General features: G+C 44.0%; 1 protein-coding gene across 1 annotated transcript in view; it reads left to right on the top strand.

Moving 5' to 3' along the window:
• The first annotated feature begins 535 nt into the window (after nucleotides 1-535).
• Stxbp6 (syntaxin binding protein 6) overlaps nucleotides 536-13,942 on the top strand; it is a 212,968-nt gene continuing 199,561 nt past the window's right edge. The window contains exon 1 of the mRNA XM_028757467.1: nucleotides 536-782. The gene's annotated coding sequence lies outside the window, so the exon portion shown is untranslated. The remainder of the gene's footprint in view (nucleotides 783-13,942) is intronic.

Raw genomic sequence — 13,942 nt, 5'->3', positions numbered from 1 at the left:
GTGTTAATCACTTATTTATTTATAAAATGAAATCCAGCAAAACCAGGTCTGATTTCTTTCAGGATAGCCGCCGGCACTTAGAGCAGGGCAGCTGCTCTGCCTGCGGAGCTCCCTCAAGCTGGCTTCCTCCTTCCCGCTTCACTCATTTACTGGGCTTGTCAGGCCCCATTAGCTCTTGGATTTTGTCACCCTAAGTAAGCTTGCGACTGACTAAAACCCCACCTGCTGGGCCCACATTCCTGTAGCACTGTTTCTGGTTGTCTTTTGAACACTTGCTTGCAAAGGCTCCCAGAAGTAGCCCACCTTTCCAGCCCACAAACTTCCCACAGCCTATGGGTACTCTCACTGTCTTGCACTTGCTAACCCGCGCCCCACGGGCTGGCCCCTACTTGTCCCCTTGAGCTCCCGGCTACCGATCTTTGCCCCGGGCCAGGTCGCTGTGGCTCACCCACAGCAGCACTGGGCATGCTCACAGACAGCGGCGGGGGCAGGTTGGTTTTGCTAGCTCGCACTCGGCGGCGGCAGCGGGCCGGCGCGAGGCTGCAGCTCGGGCTCTGGCGCCCGGAGTTGGAGTTGCTCGGAGTTTCCCCGACCCCTCCCTCCTCGCGCACAGCAGCAGGAGCCCGCGCAGGAGCAGCGAGCCGCGACCAGCCAGCCCCGAAGCCCGCCCAGCCTAGCCTGCAGCCCCGATCTCCGCGCGGGGCAGCCGCGGGAGAGCACTGTCTTCGGTTGGGACGCGTGCCGCGCACCAGGCACCGCCCGAGCAGGAGCCCGGCTGCACGGTAGGTTCCTGGGGTGGGGAGGCCAGGGCCACCCGGCGTACAGTTGCAGCTACCGTGGCTGCCGGCTGGGATGCGCGCCGCGGGGCAGGCGGAGAGGGAAGGCGCGCGGAGAGCCGCACGGGCAAGTTGGAGGGCGGAAGGAGAGGGGGCTGTACACCGGGCTCAGCTGCTTTGTGCGCGCGGAAAGGGGTCTGGGTAGCTGATTCTGCGCCCCAACCCGGGACGAGGAGTGCGAGCAACATTGGCCAGAACCTAGCAGGTCAGATTCCCGTGAGAAAGTTGGTGGTGGAGTCCTTAGGTCCGCACTGCCGGCTCAAGCAGAACGGCCCCCAGAGGTGCCTCCTGGAAAACTCAGTGGGTCGCAGCGCCCCTAGCCAGAGCTCTCTCCACTGAAATCAGCGAATCACCTCATCTATGAATGCTGGCATTTTCTAGGAAGATCGCTACTGTCAAAACTGAGGCCGGTACTTCTTAAAGGGTTACCTTCTGGCCCTCTTGGCTTTTTGCCCCTTAACTCAACCTAAGGAGTGGTCAGGGGCTCCGCCAAGGCTTCCCTCGGGGCTCCGAATTCTCTTTCAGAGCGCGCCCGAATCCGGCTCACCCATATGGCAGGTCAACAAGGCTGGAGTAGATGGATGGCTTGCTTTTTCTTTCTGACTTTCCCCACGTTTACATTATCACAGACCCCAGGGCCGGAAGGTCAGTTAGAGAGTTTAGAATGGCACACCGTTCTTTAAGGAGGAGTGAGTGTGAGTTTGCTTTCTTTGGACTTCGGAACAACCCTCTCCTGTTTCTATCATTCTTCAACCCGGACTTTGTGGGAAGAAACCTGGGCAGGGGAATGTCTTCTTCATTTCATTGTCTCCCGAGGTCTTCTGGGAGACTCCAAGGCCCTGAAACTGGCAGTATGCATATTGCAAAGATATGGAGGATGTCCATGTTCTTTCTGGTTCCACTTTTTTCTCCGATTCTTGTTTTGAGTTTTAGGGGTTGTGCCTACACACCAGTCAAAGCAGCACTGTCCTAACAGGGTGGGGTGGAGGGGAAGGTGGGGGGGAAAGGGTTGAGGTGTGTGGAGGAGTTCAGACCTGGCTGTCAGTGATTGTTTGCCTTGCCTAGGAGACTGCTATGGGAAGAAGTCCAGAATAATTATGCAGGCTAGAAATACACCTCACTCTTTTTGCTTTCTTTTTCCCTTCCTCCTTTTCTTTCATCTCTTGGCTGAACACCTTGGTTGTTGGGTATGTGTGTTGAGTTTTTAAAGGAGGACTCCCTCTGACAAAGAGGCGGTATTTTGGGAGTTCACCATTTCTGCTATATGTTTTTCTCTTGTGGACTGTACATCTGGGGAAGATTTTCCCATGTAGGGATCCCATGGTGTTCCAGAGTCAGACAGACCTGGGTTCAAGTTTTCCCTGATGGACAAGCTATTGGCCACTTTGAACTTCAGCTTCTGTTTGTGTTGTTTGTTTTGTTTTTGTAACAAGTGGGAGATGATGGTGACCCTTTCTCGGTTTCTGTTGTGAATGACCTAACGGGAGATGAAGAGGGCTAAGAAAACATAAAGCTGTATCTAGGATTGCAGTTTTGTCTCTGTACACTGTGCCCAGTTTTAAAAACTGCTTATTCTTGATTTTAACAGACAGTCTCCCGAGAGTGTGCGGTCTTCACTACAAGGTTTAGTTGCTGAGATCTGTGGAAGCAGCTATTTACACACACCTGCACAGCTTCTCTCGATTATGGGTGGGAAATCCCTCTTTTCTGTCTGAGGGAGGCAGTGTGGTATAATGGAGGAGACCACGGAACCTGCCCTAGCACCATTCACAGTCCTGGGCCCGCAGAACTGTCTGTGTCAGCAAGGCTTCTTTTGTGATCCTAGGACGATGAAGAAATCAGCAAGTCCTGGGATGGAGCTCTGACTTGGCTTTTCATAGTGACCTTGAACTAAGGACTCAACTCCTCATTGGTGAAATCAGTCTGTGAGATTAAAAACCAACTTAAGTGGCAAGGACAGGAGAGATTACATGCCACCCAGTTAACAAGGATTTAATGAGGCTCCCGAGCTTGCCCAGAAATACACCCTGAGCCTAGAGCAGAGATTTCCAAATATGAGCATTAGTTCTTGCTAACTCATGAATTGCTGGCTTCCACTCCCAGTCCCTGAATCTCAAGGTTCAGAGCAGAGGTGTGGCGGTTTGTATTGCTGACTAGTTTCAGATGGTACTAAGGCTGCTCCCCAGGCCAGGCCTATAATCACTAATTTGTATAGGGGGAGAAAGAGAGATGCGGGCTGCTCCAAACTGGTTCTCAGTGATGAAGACAGGGTTTCCTTCAGAAGCATTTGGAAGTTGCTTTAAGCACTTTGAACTCCAAGACAGGCACCATCTCCCTTTAATGATTCTAATCACTTTTCAAATGAATAATTTTACAGAAAGATAAGATTGTTCTTTCTTACTGTCTAGTACTTAGTCTCCAGTCTGGAGAGACTTGGTGACAAGTCTTGTCTGTAGAGACAAGGTGATCGTGCTTTGGTAGAAAGAGATTGGTGCTTCTTAGACACATGTGCGTGATAGAAACTCAAGTTACCTGAGAAGAGGTACCCTTTACTAAGGAGTTACTTCCATTGTCCTGTAGGCAAATCTGTGGGGCATTCTCTTGCTTATGATTGAGGTGGGAGGGCTCAGCCCACTGTGGGTGGTGGCACCCTGAGTAGGTGGTCCTGCCTTTTCTTAAGCCTGGTGAGCAAGCCTACAAGTAAGTAGTGTTCCTCCACGGATCGGATCGTGCTTGAGTTCCTGCCTAAACGTCTCTCGGTGATGAATTGTGACTGAGACATGGAAACCAAATAAACCCTTTCTTCTCCAAGTTGCTTTTGGTCATCATGTTTATTACAGCAGCAGCATAACACAAACTAAAACAACTAAAACAAACCATACAAAGTCCAACAAGTATTCTATCTCCCTTTTTGAGGCCCTTGGACATTGGTGGAAAGTTGGCACACAGACTTGACGGCTGAAACCGTGTAGTTATGGGACAGCACATCTGAATGCATATTTAAGAAAGATTTTTTCAGAAGCGTTTTCTTTGAATAGACAGGTGGCTCTGGCCTTTCGGAAGTGTGAAGTGCATCATCCCATGACACTTGACCCATGGTGATCGGACTTAGCCAAAGCCAGCCATGCATTCTGGAGGATGGTAGCCTTGGCAATGACCTATAGCTTTCAGTAGCAGCTATACATTATCAGCAGGGTGCCAGGGTGAATTAGCTTTTAGCATTATTTAGGGTCAACCGATTTTTTCCTTGTCCACAGCACTGATGGATCTGTGCAGAGAGGTCTTACTATGACTTGCTGTGACCTAGATTGTGGCCTTGCATTTTAACTACTATGCATGAGAGAGGCACTAGGAGCCTGTCTGAGACAGGCGAGTTCTTGAGGAAGAAATAATGTTTATTTAACGAGTACCCAAATCTGGATATATGAGGTCAGTCAGCACTTTCACTACTTCTTATGTTGCTATTCCAAATGGCATCCTGGCTCACCAGCAAGCTTTATCTCAGTTTTCCATTTGTGCTTTGTTTTTTAGCATTAAAATGATTAACAGTGGGGGAAACTTATCAGTAAATCAGAAACCTATTCAATAACTCAAGTGGACCACTTAATGTTTTAGTAGCTAAAACTGAAGGCCCAAGCCTGCCTTCCTGACTGCAATCAACGCTTGGTGAAGGAACAGTTGTCATTCTCAAGATTCAGTAGCTCCTTGAGATGGCTTCTCGCACTTAGGACAAGCAGGAACACATCTGCTTTAAAACTCCTCCCCGTAACCTTATGTGTACCTTTTGGGTGTTACCCTTACTTTCTGCGGCTGTGTCGTGCCCCCTGCCCCCTTCTTGTGTGAATAGTCCTTTCCTTGTCACTGTTGTTTACTTTTCTCAGCAGCAATTCCCTGGTGTCTTTGCTCTGTTAATAAGTCTATTGTAAGACAATCATTATCTTATTTCATTTCTCTGTGGTTGTCACTGTTGGCATTGAGTTGCAGAGAGTCAAAGTCCAGAAGCGCCACTCTCGGCTTTCCTGAGAGTGCTCTTAAACAAAACAATCCGGGTTACACTGCAGTAGCTCAATTTAAAAAATACATTTGTTTGTTTTTCATGTCAACATTTTCCAGTTTGAGAAAACCAGGCAACTTAAACAGTATGAGCCTGTGTATACTATTTATTTATTTATTTATTTATTTATTTATTTATTTATGCCTGCTGCTAGTGGATGGCATTAGAAAACAAAGCAAATGTACTTTGTTACCCCGTATAAACTGGTTTCTTCTCATTGGTGTCCAGCTGATAGAATTGAGCAGTAATTGGATTAGCTCTGCAGTTCTGAAGGTGTTGGGAAAATGCTGTTGGGCTGGATGTTAATAGGTCTGCTCTTCTAAAGGACAAATCTGTTTGGGGAGCAGCACCCATTACTTTCCTCTCATACAGAGACTCTAAACATGTACACCATCATATCAAAGAAACCGAGATGTACTCCACTGAATAACATCGACACGTACTCATTCATAATTATTCAAGTCAGAATTTCCCAGAATACAACATTGTTGAGGTTGTTTGTGTATCTTTGGGGATGAATTACTAAATTAGGATATGCCAATCACTCTAATATGATCTCTAGTACTATTATGGATGGAATGGTTTGTTAGGGGCATTTTCTGGTTATTGACTAAATAATGAACTCTGTAAGGGATGACTGGTTGGTATTGCAGAGGAAGAATTTTAAGCTGTGGCTAGGCAAGTCTCCACGAAGGGGCGGAGATGTGTTATGTGAATGATGTAGCACTACTCTCCTGCAGATGGAGAACCTTTTATGTTGATGTTATGATACTGAAGTGGGCACTAGGAGTTGTGTCTGTGTAGATGATTTTCAAGGCACATGAGACTAAAGATGGTGCCTTGATCAGAATGAGCCGAAGAGATTCTATGGTGGTAGTCCAAAAAATAGTACCATGCTTTCTCAAGTCTTACGATTACAGGTAGGTTCTGACAACACTGGGAAAGATGTTTGTGGGTAGGAGGAGGCACAGCACTCAGAGGGATTTTCAAGGGAAGGATTGGTTCAGAGAGGGAGAGTAGACCAAAGTCATCCCTGCACAGTGGCATTCCTGTACCAGCTCCATCGAAGAATGCTGGATAATGAGAACTTTCCAGGAAGAGGGTTCCTCAATTGAGTTTCAAAAATAGCAAGAAAGAAGAACTCTTTCAGTATGACAACAATAAAGAGGCAAATAACCCAATTTAAGAGTAGAAGGAGGATTTGCATAGCTATTTCTTTGAAGAAGAGTGTGAGAATTTGCTCAGTGCCATTAGTCAGCAAGGAAATGTAAATTCAAACCATAAGGAGATACTTCCCATCAATCAGCATGGCTGGGATGGAAAAGACATGTATGGAGAAACTGGTCCTGCATGTGGAGTATTGGTAAAAGGTAAATTGCAGGCAGTTTGGAAAACAGCTCGGTGGTCCCTCACATTTATAAATATGGGCTACATAAAGAAGAGTCCCTCTCCCAAGGGATTCCCAAAGGAAGTGAAAGCATGTCAGAATAAACACTTGTGAGTGAATATTCATAGCAGCATTAGTCATAGAGCTAAAAGATGGAAAAGAACCCTCTTCCGTCAACTCGTGGATAACTGAAACATAGTGTATCCACATGATGCAAAACAGTTTAGCCATAAAGGGGAATGCATGCTACAACATGCATGAGATTGAGCCTACTGTGTCAAGAAAAGCAGGACACGAGAGCCACGTGTTGCATGATTACATTATGAAACATCCAGAAGAGAAAAGCCAGGGTATTGGAAACGAGATGGTAAAACAGGAAGTGACTTTAGGGTTTCTTTTGGGGGTGATGTAATGTTTTGGAATTAAATGGTAGTGGTTACATAACTCTTGAAAACTATTGCATTGCAGACTTTAAATGGGTACTTTTTTTTTTTAATAGTATATGAGTTACAGCTCAATAAAAAATAAAAATGTATGGTGGGCTGAGAGTTTTAAAAGTGGCCTAAATAGTCACTAATAGTTTCAGGTCAGCTTCTGCTACTGAGAAAACATCTGGCTCACTCATTTCTCTGTGTCTGTTGTGCTCTAAGTTTCTCTGACTTTTCACTCTGCCCTCTTCTCTCCCCCATAATTGAAAGGATATTGCCCTTTCACCCCTGGGTCAGAGGTGATCAGGGCTTTGTGGTCTTCAGATCCCCATGTTTTTAGATTCCCTTCATGAAATAAATTCCATAATTGGACTTCCTGATCCTGAGCCGAGAGAGGTCTAATGACCTGGCAGCTTATGCTGAGCTTCTCCCTTTGGATTTGACTGTGGCAGACATGTAGTGTCATTTACTGCTTCCTGGAATTCTCTCAAGATTGCCCTCTTTGTGATAAATCTAACTGTATTCAGACCTCCATGGGCTGACGTTATTTTGTGAGTATCAGTGTGTCTAGGCCAAGAGTCCTGGCGCTAAATATGTTTAACACCACTGGGGCTGAGGCTATTGCCCTGTAGGTAGGAACATTTTCCTTCCTTTCCTGGTGTTGCATAGCAGTGCTCAGCCACATACTGGATATGCCAGGGGCTCTTGTTTGAATGCTGCCTCCCTCGTAGCCAGCTGCTATGGCACTTGAGATTCTGCAGTTGTAACTAACCTGGGCTGGATGCAGATGCTGTTATCCCATGTGTCACACTTAACGTGAAGCTGATACACTGCAGAGAAGGCAGCATTGGGATGGGGCGGAGCTGAATGTGAAATGTGGCTCCACCACATGTTTGCTGTGGGACCTTGGCAAGTTAATTACCACATGGGCCAGTTTTCTTTTCCACATCAGGTTAAGACTGAGCTTACAAAACCATGCTTAGCATAATGTCTCAGAATAGCAAGAGTGTTTGGCTTTTCCTTTCCCCAAGCGCCCAGAATTCCATGGTGAAAGCAAAGTCCAAACAAAACAAACTATGTATATGAAAAAAAAAGGGTTTTTAACTTGTGTGCGTGGGTTGCTATGGAGAATGATATGCGAAATTAAATCATAGTCCTCAGGGATGAATTTTCTGTTAATATTACCATTGTTTTGGTGAGGTTTCTATGTTACACTCAAGTGAGTCTGGGTCACTTTAAGTCATGGGGATGAGTCTACTTTTTGTGTGTAGTCTTTAGCTGACCAGAAGGCCATCCCTGAGCTGTCAGTTAGTGCCACAGTTCCTTGGAAAGGTAGAGTGTGCCCATCCTTGTCTAGCTGGCTTCTGCCTTTCTTACTGACATTAATTTCTGATGCAAGTAAGACACACTAAAGGGAGGAAAATGCAGAAAGCTGTGTATCCCTGGGAGCAAATGTCTGGGGGTTAAGATTGTAAATATTTGCTTCCTGGTGGCCTTGAGGAATTTTGCTGCCTTCTGTGAATCTGACAACTGTGGGTAGTTAGATGGAATTAGGTTAATAGGGAACAGCTGAAGAGGAAGGGGGAACTAAAGCCTAGTAGTGACCATGGTTCTCCTATCTGGAGTCTGTGCTGGGTGCTGTCTCCACTTCCTGTATGGTTAATTGACGAGTAGTAATCCCTTCTGGCTTTCCACGTGGAGTAACCCAACAATTACCAGGTGAGCCGATGACTGTTGATTCTTGTTCTGTTTCTGTCACCTTTATTATGGGCGACAGAAGGGAATAGGAAATTATGTTTGTATTTCAATCTACAGATCCTTCTTGCTTTCTTTTGGGAAACAAGACATATATATATACTTTAAGACAAAGAAATCTAGTCACACATCGATAAATCTAACCAGCTTCCAGTTGTCACAGCCTGAGAGTCACTGCTTTTGTGAGGATGATAAATGGATCCCATGGCACACTGTCCCGCTCTCTCGTTTGACTCTTGAAAGTGGGAAGTATCTGATTTCTGGGGCAGGTGATGTGTGTTCTCCAATCACTTTCCATAACTATTGATATCTGTGGCTGGTCTGGCAGGGCACAAATCTTTCAGGCTTTATTTTTAGTCTGCTTTGAAAGTGGTGTCTCACATAATCTAAGGTGAACGCTCACAGTACCTAGTGATTGTGAAGTCAATATTATTCTTGAAGAATTTAATCTACCCTATCATTAAATAGCAGTGAGGAAGCTGTCCTGCTGCTGAGGGGTGTTTCTGAAGTAAGTCCTTTTAAAATTAAATCTGTAGACAACTATAACAGTAATTAAAAAAACAACAACAACCTCTACTTTGATGCTAGGATATTGTGCTTACGTAAGGAGCTCAGTGCTAATAACGAGGCTATTTCCTCCCATTTGTTTTTTTTTTTTTTTTCTGGGAAGTGACAATATTGATTTCTGATATTGCCAGTCACACAATGGTCTGCCTAGTACTTAATTATTTTTAAAAGAAGAATGAACCAGGAATTCTGAAGTCAGATTCCTTTCTAGGAACGGTCCTCACTCTCAGACCCCACTGAACTGAACTCCGTCAGAAGCAGGAAGAGGGATGGATCTTCATGCGTGGTTTGTTTGTGTCCCTGCAGATACTGTGCACACCTGGTAGATAGAAAAGAATCAATAGTTGTGTTGAGCCAGACAGCTTCTTCCTCTGGGATTCCTATTCGCTGTCTAGTCTATTAATGCTTCTGTCAGTGTTGCTTTTATTATGTAACACTTGCCTACAGATTATATATTACATGGTTTTGAATACATTACAATTGATTCCCCTTACAATACACAGCAAGCACTTCTGTAAAAACACATCATACTTGTATATCCTACGCCTTTTGTTTTTTCCATTTATTTTCATAGACAAGTAAAATCCTAGGTATCTGTTGTATATACCGTGTTTTGATTTGAGTGTGCATTGTGGAATGACTTAAGTCTAGCTCATGATGCAGCCAGCCATTGCTTCACATCTATTTGTGTGAGAACAACTGAAAACTCTCAAGCAGTTTTCAAGTATACAAACACACTAATATGGATGACTGTCATCTTGTTGTTCAATTAATCTCTTCAATTTTTGCCTCCTTACTGAAAATTTCTATCCTTTGCCCAACATTTTCCGTATCTCCTCACACTATCCCTTTATATCCACGATTATACCCGGTACTTCTAGGAGTTTGAAAGTCTAACTTAACTCTTGGTTTTGTTTGTGGGATTTATCTATGTTGTGTATGTTACAGTAGTTTATTCATTTTTATTAGCAGGTATATTCGTTTGCATGAATATTACAGTAATTGTGTGTGATATACATTTGAATGGCTGTCAGCACTAGTAAGAATAATGCTGCTATGAAGAGTTACATCTGTCTTGGTGATCATGGTTTGCATTTCTGGTTATGCACATGTGCACATGTACACTGTTGAGTCCTAAGACATTGTGCTCGCTATTTTTATGCCAATTTGAAGTAAATTGGAGTTATGTGAAAAGAGGGAACCTCGGTTGAGAAAATGCCTTCAGAAACTCTTGATTTGGGCATCTTCTTAGTGACTAATGGGGGTGGGCCTAGCTCATTGTGGGTGGTGCCATCTCTGGGCTGGTGGTCCTGATTCTATAAGAAAACAGGCTGAATAAGACATAGGGAACAAGATAGTAAGAAGTAATCTTCCACGGCCTCTGTATGCATCAGCTTCTGTCTCCAGATTCCGGCTCTATTTGAGTTTCTACTCTGACTTCCTTCAAAGATGGATAATGGTGTAGAATTATAAGCCACCCCCTCCTCAACTTGCTTTTGGTCATGGTGTTTGATCACAGCAATAGAAACACTAACCAAGACAAGTTGGGTAACTAACCAGGTTAGTTGGGTATTTCTGTGACAGACCTATTGTTTGGGAGGGGGGGGGCGGAGATTATGGAAGGACTTTGGCATTTTGGGCTAGAAAAACCATTGAATTGAGTATTGAGAGTCCAGTGAGCTGTTTTGTAAGAATTTGGAAGATAAGAATGTTGAGCAGTTCAGATAACAAAGGCCTGGCTTGTAAAGTTTCAGAGGGAAAGAAGCAAAGATTCTACTGGACTTTTTGTGTGATGAATCTGTGGTGTCTGGTCAGTTGGAGCTGTGACTAACAAGAAACCAGAACCAATAAAGTAAAGCCTTTGCTTTGCTGGGGCCGTAGATGTTGGTCAGCTGGGACAGATGGATAGGCTGTGACTAAGAGGATACTAGCATCATCGAGATGAAATTTTCCGGGAAGTGTTTGTAGCTTATGTTTCAGAAGTGGCCAGTGTCGTACCTTGTGCTGGCAGCTGAACTTGGTAGAGAGTATCACCCATGTGGTATTAGTTTTGAAGGTGTGAAGGGGTCATGGAAAACAGCTGAGGCCTGCTGTGTGGCTGGAGTCCATGAAGAAAGCCAAGGAGCTATTGGTGAAAGTGAAGTCCTGTTCCAGCAGAGACTACAGAGTTTTGGAGATGCCAGTACTGTGGGATGAACACCAAGCACAGCAGCAGTGGTGGAGTGGAGCCAGCTGGAGCCTAAAGCTGCGTGGGCTGCAGAGGGTGGAGCCCAAGAAGTGACACAAGGCATTTAGAGGAGCCCAGGAGATCCTGAGTGAATCCCAGATAATTGTAAATTGAGCTATTTACACTTTCAGAGTTTGGTTTTGCTTTGTTCACATTGTGATTGGGTCATGCTTCATCCCTCTTGAAGTAAGACGTTATTTAATTTATTTTTGATTTCATAGGAACCCAGAGTTGAGAAACTTTGGATTTGAAAAGCTTTGGATATTAAGCGAGACTGACTATTTTAAAAAAAGACTGAATTTTTAAGTGTTTGAATTTAAGACTGTGGGACTTTTAAAATATGGAATGTTTTTATTGTTATGTTGATATTAATGTATGATCTTCAGGAAGAACAAGAAAGAAAAGGTTACAGCTTTGCATGTGTGTGTGTGTGTGTGTGTGTGTGTGTGTGTGTGTGTGTGTGTGTGAAGTTGACAAGGGCTCAATTGGGATGGCTAGTTTCATGTCAACTTGACCCAAACTGGAGTTATCTGAAAGTAGGGAACTTTAGTTGAGAAATGCCTGGATAAGATATGGCTGTAGGCCATTTTCTTGATTAGTGATTGTAGTGGAGGGCCCACCCCATTGTGGGTGGTGTTATTCCTGGGTGATGGTCCTGGGTGCTATAGGAAAGCAGGCTGTGTAAGCCATGAGGAGCAAGCCAGTAGGCAGCAGCCCTCCATGTTTTGTTTTATTTTGCTTTGTTTTGTTTGCCTGTTTGAGTTCCTATCCTGACTCCTTCAATGATGGACTGCAATGTGGAAGTGTAAGCCAAAGAAACCTTTTCCTCCCCACTTGCTTTAGGCCATGGTGTTTGATCACAGCAAAAGAAACCCTAACTAAGATAGACATGAACAGTTTTCTGTTGTCATGATTTATACTTTATTAGACTTGAGTTTAAGTTCCATAACCTTACCAAAGTATAGTTTGATAACTTATTTTGATTTAGTCATTCTGATGTCTGTACAGGGCTTTATCATTATGCTATTAAATTACATTTTAGGAAAAAGCCAGTTTTTGTTGTGGTGATCAAGAGGCCAAGCTCCTCTGAAGCTTGGCAGCTGCAAGATCCTGCTTAGCAACTGCAGATAGACTCAAAGCAGAGTACCATGTCTTCTTAAGAATAGCAGGGAGACCATAACTCAAGCAGTGTACCATATCTTCTGAAGAACTGCAGGTAGATCATAATTCAAGGCAGTGTACCATATAGACCATGACATGTTTCAAGGCACAGGCCAAGAAGATTTTGTACTTTTCCACCACCTGGACCCTCTTACCCCCTCCCCTTGTAAAACATGCTATAAAAAAGCATTTCATGTTCAAAAAAAAAAAAGAAAATAAAAAAATATATATATTATAAAAAAAAATTACATTTTACTTATTACTGTTTGATGCTTAATTAGTTTATATGTGTGTATTAGCAACATGATATCTTCTGTGCAATACCTGTTGAAGCTTCTTGAAGCATTGTGCTTGCTTTTCAGTCTGTACCCCTCAAGTCCCCAACAAATTACTAAGAACAACCTCAGCATGACAATTCAATACCTATATTCCAGGGGAGTAACACTAAGCCTTGAATGTATGAACTTTTCAGGAACAGTTAAAGTGGGTTTTTTTTTTTTACCTCCTTTGTTATTTGTTGCTGTTCTTTTGATTTAGAGATAAGAGTTTTATTGTGTATTTTAAGATAGGTCTAAACTACCAGCCCTTCTGCTTCAGCTTCCCACGTCTGGGGATTACTGATGTGTGCCACCATGCTTGGCCCATTGAGGGATGTTTAAAATCTAGGCCATGATACTAGTCCTATGACAAATGATGAAGAAACTACCAAAACCTTCTATAGTCAAATAGCTACAGTGAAATCTGTCCTTGCCTGTCCTTTAGAGCCACAGGATTAGGGCGGAGCTGTCTGATGAGAAGCATCCTCCTGGCACTCAGGCCTCGGGACAAACTGATTGTTGCCAGAAGGGATTCCTCAGGCCTTGTTGTTTATGTTCTTCAAGGCCTTTCCATGACCTGTCAGACCTGATTGGCTGGTCTGGAAGCTGTTTTATTTATATCTGTTTAAAACTGGCAAGTACTACTCAGAAAATACTATGATCATGTAGATCAGGTTTTAATTCTTTAATGTTTATTCAATACTGATCTTAAAAGCAAATCACCCATTTCTTTTCCCCAGAATAGGGTGGGTTAATGTTTTTGTTGCGGAGTGAAGACTTGCGGAAATTAGTACTGTAAAGAATGTCTTGGTTTCTTATTGACGGTCAGCTGCTTTGCGATAAGAAGGGCCAGAGACAAGAGAATGCACGTGACTATTGCAGAGGGTGACTCTTACCATTCCTGTGAGAGCAAGGTCTGGCTGGAATACTGCAGGTAGTGAGAGAAATCACTTGCTTTCAGCTGCTTCTTGGGAGCTCAGCAGCCTGCAGAGTTCTTTGGAGGCTCCTCAGCAGCAAGGCAGAAGCCTTGATGTTCTTTCCTTTGCTACAGCTTTAATCTCAGTAGCCTTGCTTCTCAGAGGTGACTTGTGGATTACCAGATACTCACACTTTCTGTAATAATTAGGACTTTATTCCATTCACTTCCCATGAATAGAGCAAGGCACACACACACACACACACACACACACACACACACACACACACACAC

Source organism: Grammomys surdaster, unplaced genomic scaffold, assembly GCF_004785775.1.
Source record: "Grammomys surdaster isolate TR1022 unplaced genomic scaffold, NIH_TR_1.0 126163, whole genome shotgun sequence".
In the NCBI taxonomy this organism is placed as follows: Eukaryota; Metazoa; Chordata; class Mammalia; order Rodentia; family Muridae; genus Grammomys; species Grammomys surdaster.
The sequence above is the reverse complement of the archived record's forward strand: the minus strand, read 5'-3'. Positions and strand labels throughout refer to the sequence as shown.